Below are 8,695 nucleotides of genomic sequence, written 5' to 3' on the forward strand. Positions count from 1 at the left end.
TACGTTTATGTAATAAATTTTCTTAAGAATATTTCGTTGGAAACATTTTAGCAATACTTTTGTCTGGTATTTTTAACCTTGGCGCATAATTTTATTATGCCTTCACTAAAGTAGATAAAAAAGACATCAGAGTGAACGCCGTCGTTTTAACTGCACAGTACAGTCAGTACACTACACATGGCAGTTTCTGTTAATCTGTATGAATACATTTTGATAGCTTTCTCAGCTTAGCTTTGCCGCGAGCTTTGAAACTGGTGACCAAAGCGCACCTTCGTGTTCCAAACCCGGATTGGGTTGTGTCTTAAACTAAGGGTTTTCTCGAGTTTATCCCCAGAAAGCTCTGAAATATAGGGTTTCTCTCCTTTCCTCGCTTCATCTGCTTCGGTTTTCAGTTTTTAGTAGTCTCACACATGGCAACAACAGAAACCATAGAGGAGAAGATACCAGAAGCTGAATCTCCACGGAGACGGGGAAAATCCTGCAAGTGATGATAAGGACGATGAAGAAAAAGGAAGTAAGTCGCCGATGACTCGTTTCGGTGAGAGGCGTACAAGGATTAAAAAAGAATGTTGTCTGATTTAGCTTTGAACTGTTTTCAGTGGCTTATAAACTATCCAAGAGGAAGCCTGACGACAACCTCTTCTTACTTCACCACCATTCTTTACGCCAAGAAAGGAAAAAATGCCTCCTTTTATATAAATATATATATATACTAGGGCAAGCCCGCGGGGGATTTGGTTTCGTTAAATTTTCATTCAACATTTGTTTTTAGTTTAGAAGTTTTTATCTAATATAATGTTTTTATAACTACTTTTTGCTTTTTAATATAATATTCATTCTCATTACCGTAAACAAAAAGTTCTAATAAAACTTTTGTTTGTTTTATTTTAAATATTATAGTTTTAATTTTACTCTTATATGTTTCTTATCAATTTATTTTATATTATATTTTTTGTTAGACAGCGGTTGAGCTCTTTTTTTTTAATTCAGAATGTAACTTTTATTTTTTCTATATTTATGTTGATACAAAAAATTTATACATAGAAACTAATGTGCTCATGATTTATTGTAGTAGTGTGTATTGCATCTATTTGCAAATTATATACTTATTTTACTATAAAAGTTCATGAAAATATAATTGTTGTACTTCAATATTGATATACCTCCATTTATAATATGGTATGTTTTATACGTGATTTACAAACATGTTTAAATGGTTTGAAAACACATAATCTCAATCACGTACAATATTTTATGTAACTGTGTAAATTTACTGTCAGTGATTTCATTTTTCATAAGAAACTAAGATAAATATTAAAAATAATTTACGTGATTGAGATTAGATGTTTTCAAATCATTTTTGTTAGTGAAAACACACAATATCTTTATTTTTGAAAAAACAAATTCATGAAACATCTCTCACTTTTAAAAATGTTTATGTAGTTTTATATAAAAATATTTCAATTAATAAATATGAGTGGAAATATAAATAGAATTGGTGTCCAAGAAAAATCTCCAAAATCTCATTAAAAATTCAGACTATGTATATAATATGGAAGTATTATAATATGGTTAAAACCAAAAGGAAGTATTGCAATATTATAATACCATATAATAGCTGAGGTTCACTATCATGTTTTTTTTTTTTTACTTTCAGGTTTGGATATTTGAGAACCTCATTATATATGTTGGTTTCTATGATTTTTCTAGACAATATTACATTGTGTTTTGTTCCTTGTATAAGGAGGACGCACCATCTGATGTAACAAAACTCATGATTTGTTCTTGTTTCCTTCAGAGCTCATATTATACCATTGATAAGATTCTAGGTTTATTAATCAGTTTTTTTTCTTTTATTAATTAGAGAAATTAAAATTATAACAATGAATGAATTAATTAATATTTGAAAAACTTTAATGTATAAATATTCTTTAGTTTCGACTTCCGAGTTAGATTTTTTGGACTAAATGGATATTTATCTGTATTGTGTATGTATTCCTACCAAAAAGTATTTTATATTTGAAACTATATTTCTCTTTCGTGGTCCCTAAACTTCGTAATCATAATTTCTTCTTTTTTTTTTGAAACACAGAGGTTAAAATGTTGAAGGCTATTTTTTGTGTATTGGTCCAGTAATGTTAATCAAGAATTAGTAAACCAATATTTAGGAAAATAGAGTCAAGCCCAAATACTTATAAGCTAAGTTATACTTATAAGCTAAGTTACAATTATAAAGAAGTGAGTGATACTGTCTAATACAGAACTAAGTACAACGTCACATATTACAAAATTATGATGAAATTTTTTTGACCTTAAGACATTAAGTTGAAAATTGTTATTGTACTTACCACTTTCTTTAAAACTAAATGAAACCCTTGTTTAGGCCTTCTGTGATTCTATCCTCTTGTAATGTCTATCTCCTTAAAGCAAAGAAGATTAGACTTATTATAAAAAAAAAAGGTAAATAAAGTTTGGAATATAGTAAATAGTAATGGATAAAAATATTACATTATATCGCAGGTCTTTAGATACAAAAAAAAATCTTTCGAAATCCTTGATCGTGGCCACTAAGTAAAAAAAAAAAATAGAAAAGATCACACTATTAGTTATATTTTATTTTGAACAAAGGCATGGAAATCATAACTTGAGAATCAAGGTCGATGTCATTCAAGAAGTCAAGCTCTCAGCTTCCTTCAGTATTTGCAGCTGCCACCTCTGTTCTCCAACTCTGACCACACTGTACATGTAAACGAAGAGTAGCAGAAATGGCAAAGCTTGTCTATTTTTGGTAGGCCCATAAATCTGTTTGGTAATGATGGAAGTGCTGATGAGAAGTTGAGATGAATCTTAGAAAACCTATTCAGCCACACCTTTAAAGCTATATCACCTGGTGACATTGCTGATCATGCACCCATGCGATACATCTTGCTACCTTATCTGCAAGTAGTTAATATAGAAGCGTTAAAAAGCAAGAAACTGTTGTTTGAAGCTAATAAATATAAACTCTTTTAACTGTCAAAAATATAGTTTGAAGCCTTTTTGTAGTATATGGAGTTAAATGCATATTAGCTTTCAAATTTTGTAGAGAAAAACACATGGGAAAAGTAAAAATGTAAAGACTTATATCGCTTATGCGTGCATCCTGGGCCTGGCCCATGTGACCATAATCATGTTATTTTGATCAACCCCAAATACATGATGTTAAGGGAAAAGGTGAATCAATAATATAATCTTAAGTCAATTACAGTGTCTAGTGGGCATGAATTGACATTTGCGATGAAAATGATATGTGAAGCAACACTCAATAGGAGAAAAATAGATAAACACATAAACTTATTGAATTTATTGGTGAAATGGTCATAGTAAGGGTTGAAAGAATGTTCCCGACGGTAAGAAACCAAGAGTAAACCAGAGCATATTTTTATCATTCATATACATGAACAATGGATACTTGTAAAAACAACGGAAAAGGAGCTCAAACTTCAGTGTTTTCTCTATGTGATCAACTTGTTGTTTGATGGATTATAACATATTGACATCAAAGAAAATGATCAACTGATATGCAACTTTTTAAAATGCAGAAGAGTGTTGATCAAATTACCTCCATAGTCTTTGTACACTGGATCAACATAAGAGTTCAGAAGCACAAACAGAAGAACATGAATCCTGAAAAAAAAAAGAACTCCTGAACACTTGCAAGAACCAGGACACATCAATTTCACAATCATATACTTATACTCTCCCTCAGATCTACATTTCTTTTCTAATAAATTAACCAAAATCAAAAAAATAATTTAAACAATAAGCTCAGCTATTTAGCATTCGAACAGTAAGCATCATTTTCTTGGCGAATGATAAAGAGGACATATGAAATTATGAAGACGTATGCTAAATGTATAGATCAGCAGAAGAACAGCTGAAGATGTTTATATAGCGGTAAGAGAGTTAATGATCAACACCATGAACTAATGGAAAAGCATATTCAGCTCCATACATCACAATCAATCCTTTATCTATTGAATCATTTATCAAGAGTTGAAGGCGATGGACTTTTAGGACGCAAACCTTTTGAATCAAGAAGGAGCATGTCCAATCCCATCAGTTATCCTCCCCCTCGGGTTTCCCAGAATCGCAGAAGACGCGAGAGGACCGTACCGGAACAATGACTGGTGCTAACATCAGAAAAAAGGTCTGGTAAGCCACCATTGTTGCAGTTTGTGTTGTAAGAAAGTTTAGTAAAAGATATATGAAGAGAGGATGAGATCGATGAGGGAAACACTGACCTATTTATACTCGCAGGTCCACCGACTCAACCAACCAAGCTAAGCCTGTATTCAAAGCCACGATAACTCCTACCGTTTCAGATTCAGTGTGAAGTTCAGAGGTCGCCGCTGAGCAGAGAACAGAGATGAACACGATTAGGGTTTAATTTGTTGGGCTATCGGGCTTTAGACCATAAAACTATCGAAATGTTAGTGTCATCAGAAGCCCAAATCAAGCAACAACAAAATTAATGTAACAACGCGGATTGAAACGTGGGCACGTGTCGTAATGATATGAACTGAGACTTATCTAGCTGACATCCTATATGGTTTTATGAGAGTGAAGAAAACACACTTTTATAATAATAGAAGATAGATAATAGATTTTTTTTGGCCTCCTTTTATATTATTTCTCTCTGTTTATATCATCTTGGAAATTTTAATGTTATCTCTCTCTTTGCATGATTGGGGTTGTGTCTTTGCAGGCGAAGATGCTTAAGAGAAACATTGGTCTATTTTCTGGTTTTGTATGGTCGGTGAGAAGAAATATCTACTAGTAGATATTTAAGTTTGTGTGATGATCGGCCTTGTTCTGAGAGCTGTGTTTAAAATGTTCTTCAGGAAGAGAAGCAAAAACCAAGAGCAAAGGAGAAGCTTAAGAAATGTATCAAAGAGAAGCTAATTGATTTCTGTGATGTGCTTGACATACCAATAAACAAATATAATGTGAAAAAGGTTAGTGATAAGAAAATTTGGTTAGAGTCAGACTATCTATTTGTGTCTTAATGAATCTTAAATTAATACATCTTTTCTGATACTTTTAGGAAGAACTTGTCGTAACTGTGATTGAGTTTTTGGTAAATCCTAAGGCAACAAGGGATATTGTACTTGCTCATAGTGAAAAGGTACTCTTAACTTAGCAGCTGAATCTGATTACTGTTGAAAATTGTCTGTTTATTGAAGTCTTTCTTTTTTCATTCTTTGAATGTAATCTCTGAGTTTCCGAAAGTAAAATGTTTTAGATTTTTTACTTGTTCCACAAAGATAGATTTTCTATATGTTTAAGGTACTTTTTTATACTTTTAAGAAACATTAAATGAAAATATTTGAATTGATTAAATTTCATTGGTAAAAATTTATTGGAAAGTGTATAATAAAATAAAAAAAAATTTAAATTATAAATGTTTATTAAATTTTTAATAAGCGTGAACAGATGTAATATAATATAGGAGACTAAAAAACGGAAGAAGAGCACACCCAAAAATGTGACTTGTGGAGAATCATCAGATGGCCAAGGTTTGTAATTGTTGACCTGATTTGTTTATTTTAGCTCATTTTCTAGGTTTTTAGTCAAGTTTGTTGTGACTCGAACCCTGGAGTCTTTACGATACCAGTAGCTTCGTCTGGGCTTTCCCTTATCAATTCTTGAACTCATAACTTTACCTAGGAAGCTTACCTTATACATTGATTCTCTTGTATGTCATAATTTATAAGTTGCACTTACAGCTTCCATTTGGTTTGGGGTAAAGATGAAGCAATGTATAGTACTCGATAATAGCGATTCCAAGATAAGTTTCCTGTTGCTTAGTATTCCCCATTTAGCTCCTTGTGTGATTAGGCTTTGGATTTTGTTTTTCATTTTCATGTTTAGTTCTCTGGAAGAAAGGTTCTGAGCATTTTCATGAATATCCTTCCTCTTTATGTCTTTGGTTGAGTTGATTTTTAAGCCTTTTAAAAGCCCTGCGTAAACATCCACTGCGTGTGTGTCTGTTTGATATTTCAGAGGAGAAAGCAGACGGGAAAGAAGCAAGAACAGCCATCTGAAACTGAAGAGGAACTAATGACTCTCATGGAGAAGATGATGCAGCTCCAGAGAACGAAAACGGCGGAAACGACGATACTGAAACTGAAGATGAGAAAGATAAAGCTAGGGAGAAAAAGTCAACCGATAAGAAAATCCCATTAAAAGGAACTACTAAAAAGGAGAAACCAGCACCTGAAGAGGAGAAATCTCTTAAAGGTTCTGCAAAATCTGGTCGAAAGTCCTCCAAACAAGTTGATAAAGACGATTCCTCTCAAGAGAAAGGCAAGAAACAGACACAGGCAAATGGATCCAAAGGTCAAGGTTTGAAACTATTTCTCAGCTCTGCTATATTTCATATCAATTGTTTACTGAATGTTTCTTTCACTGATTGTGGGAGCGTACAGGAAAAACCAGTAAGAAAGGCAAAAGAGAACCCACCACAAAAGAAATGCATGTAGTGGTGGCCAAGATTCTGAAGGAAGTTGACTTCAATACGGTAAGACACAATATATTGAGACTTAAAACATATTATATACAAAGGTTTACCAAAACTTTAAACTTAAAAGACATTCTGATCTTTGTTTCAAAACAGGCAACTCTATCTGATATTCTGCGGAAGCTTGGTATGTTTTCCCTTTTCTCAGTTCATAAATGTTTTATATTTGCAGGGAATGAATGTTTTTTCCATTGAAGTTTTTATTTGTTAATTTGATGTTTGTCATAATATCAGGGAACCATTTCGGAGTTGATCTTATGCATAGAAAAACAGAGGTGAGGGATATCATCACAGATGCCATTAATGAAATGAGTGATGAAGATGATGGAGAGGAAAACACAGAGGATAAAGTTGAGAAATACAAAGAAGACGGTTTGACTATGTGTTTAAACATAGGTTGATTTACATAACGGGATATATGTTTGTATTATAGTGTATTAATCATCTAGCCTGAGGTTCTTACTTCAACTTCTGTAGCTCTTAAGCTTCTAACTTATTATTATTATTGATTGTATGATGATATTTGGTGGATTTGATTTAATAGAGATGTTTTTCAGGATTTCAAATTTCTTCCTTGCTACAATCTTCGGATCTAATGAATAATAATTATTACATAATCACTTCAATCTCTGCTATGGTTTCCAAACCTAGGTAACTTAACTATCTCTGACATGGATTATTTAAAGGGAATTTGCCGTAGATATACGAATTATGAAATGATATTAGGTAAACGGACATGGAAACTGTACGTTCTTGATTAATACGAGTATGCCACTATATTTAGACTTAGGTGTAGTACTGACCAAACCGGTACTTATCTGTGACACTAGTACTAGTGTATCCCATCTTTACTGCTACTATTTTGTCTCTCTCCTTGTTATAAACTTAATCTGAAGTATAGATTTGCTTGACAAAAAAAAAAATTCTCCCATGAAATAAAAAAAAATCCTCCACCCATCCTCTTCCTTTTCTTTTATCTGTAGCCATTATTACACACATCAAAACTGTAAAAACTTATCTATAGCCATTATTAGACTAAGCTCCTCCTCTTTCTTCTTTACTAACATTTTTCTGTCTCAGCCTCTCAATTTTTTTCTTCCATCTCTGAATGTTTTTTTTTTTCCATCTCATGTTAAAACTCTCTGAAATCTTCATATCTCATTTTTCTTCTCACATTTATCTGATAGTCTGTAACTATGATCTCTTAAGGGAAAACTTCACGATGGGGAAAAATAGATGTGGTGTGTATTTCTAGCAGTTGAAAATAGATGTGAAGCGTTTTCCACTCTTTCTTTTTCTTTGTTTCTTCTCCGTTCTGTTTCCAGAGCAACACGAGGACAACAAAACTTGAGTTTTTGGGGGTTTAATTTTTTTCAGAAGAATCAGAACAATGAAAAAACAGATTTGAGTATTCTTGAATCTTTAGTGGAAAAGATATGGTTTATCTTGTGAGTTATCTCTATAAGTAACTAGGGCAAATCCGCGCTACACGCGGAATTCAATATATCAGTCTTTATGAAATATATAATTTTGTGTAAATTTTCTTTTATGTTTAGTTGGTTGTAAGTGCGATTATGTTAAGAGAATGAGATTGACTTTTCAATTACCATAATTGTTTTTTTATGTCAGAGTATCTAATACCGTGAAAAATAAAGTTTTAACTTTGAGGTAATCTTAGTCACTAAAAATATATTTGTAGTTGTTTAGGACAATGTTATTGCTACTATAGTACTTGTTGTTGTTTTTTTTATATTTATGTTAGGATTTATTTTTGTTTTATATTATGTCAGTAATTTGCTAGAGATAAACTAAATCAAATGTAAAACACACCAAATAAACGGAAGAATAGTATGCTTTGATGATTATATATTTATACTTACATAAAATTTTAAACTGGCTATAGAATATTATGCACAAACAAAACTTATATACCCATATATTATTATATACAAAAATATTATAAATCAGCAAAATACATATTAAACTAACTATTATTTTAAAATTATTTTATTACCCTATAGTACAGGTTAGTTAATAGAATAACTATATATATTTTTTGATATTTATATTAATATTCTTTGTAAATCTAAAATATGAATATATTAACATCTCAAATTGATAGTAAAAGAAGAC

General features: G+C 31.7%; 1 long non-coding RNA gene and 1 pseudogene across 1 annotated transcript; one reads left to right on the top strand and one right to left on the bottom strand.

The window, feature by feature from the left end:
* Window positions 1–2,465: 2,465 nt before the first annotated feature.
* LOC106308211 lies at window positions 2,466–4,548 on the bottom strand. Its single transcript, XR_001263520.1, has 4 exons — window positions 4,284–4,548; window positions 4,066–4,172; window positions 3,602–3,666; window positions 2,466–2,937 (listed from the first exon to the last, which is right to left on the bottom strand). It is a non-coding gene; the product is annotated as an uncharacterized LOC106308211 (long non-coding RNA).
* A 58-nt stretch (window positions 4,549–4,606) lies between these two features.
* On the top strand, window positions 4,607–7,113 carry LOC106308209 (annotated as a pseudogene).
* The last annotated feature ends 1,582 nt before the right edge of the window (window positions 7,114–8,695 follow it).

Source organism: Brassica oleracea, chromosome C8 (genome assembly GCF_000695525.1).
Source record: "Brassica oleracea var. oleracea cultivar TO1000 chromosome C8, BOL, whole genome shotgun sequence".
Taxonomy (NCBI): Eukaryota; Viridiplantae; Streptophyta; class Magnoliopsida; order Brassicales; family Brassicaceae; genus Brassica; species Brassica oleracea.